Source organism: Tauraco erythrolophus, chromosome 1 (assembly GCF_009769465.1).
Source record: "Tauraco erythrolophus isolate bTauEry1 chromosome 1, bTauEry1.pri, whole genome shotgun sequence".
Classification (NCBI taxonomy): domain Eukaryota; kingdom Metazoa; phylum Chordata; class Aves; order Musophagiformes; family Musophagidae; genus Tauraco; species Tauraco erythrolophus.
In genome coordinates, this window is record NC_141465.1 from 104,500,014 (window position 1) to 104,501,123 (window position 1,110).

The window sequence follows — 1,110 nt, forward strand, 5'->3', positions numbered from 1 at the left end:
TGCTAAGTCCAAAACTGGTGAGATAAATAGTGAAAAATAGGAAATTATCACCCTTTGTCACCATCAGGCTTTATATTCCTCAGCTGTCCTTGTCAGAAGTTGAAGGATCACAATCTTTTGTCTACTATATTTCTGCCACTAGCGTGATGTAGAAAAACATACCAGAATTAATCCAAAAGCTGAGATGTTTTCTTTTCGGTTCCATAGAAAGTGCAGTGTTGGCATACATTGAAAATCCAGCTGAAAAGCAATACCAAGCTGTAGGATAGAGAACGTGGACTTGAGGCTTCAGAGAGCATAAATGTTGGAGAAATAAAAGAGAAAAAAACTTTTGCAACCACTAGGACTCCCCTCTGGAGCTACATCTTATTGCTATTGGTAACTGTAATCACACAATTCTAAGCACAGCAGTATTAAAATAGCTTTCCATACAAAACAGCAGAGCTCTTGCTTCCCTATTAAGAAAGTTGATTAAAGATTCCATCCAGCATCTTTCTCTTGAAATAATTAGATGTGCTCTTATTTATAGTTCTTCCATAATATGGCTGATAGTCTCTGACTTCTGTTGTATTTCAGTATCATTTCCAGCCTCATATCAGAGATTACACATTCTGCTCCATGCTGATTTTTAGAGCTAATTGTACCTTTTGGCCCAGCCTGGCTTCAGAATGGAAATTAAACAACTAGACACTGTGATAAAAAGATACAATTGAAGGAAGACTTACATTGTACTTCAGAGCCAACTCTCAAACTGCAATTCGGTGCACTTCGTAACCTTGTTTACCGTATTCTTCACCGTGTTTAGCCAGTTTCGTGTCCTTTTTCTTCAGCCTCCTCCAAAATGGTGGTATTTAGAATAGTTTTTTGACTTCTAAACTGCACACTTGATTGAAGTCAGTTCCTGTGCTGCGAGGCTTGCTCTTTTCTTCTGAGAGATAGGCTGCTTGCCGACTCTTTCCTTGTGCGTTTCCCCGCCCCAGGGCAAGCTATATTTAAAAGAAGAATAATATCAGAGCCCGTCTCGAAGTGACACGAAAGAAAGAGCGCACGCACAGAGACACGAAAAAGCAGCCTGCACAGAGGAATTACTGATTTCAACAGGAATGGAAT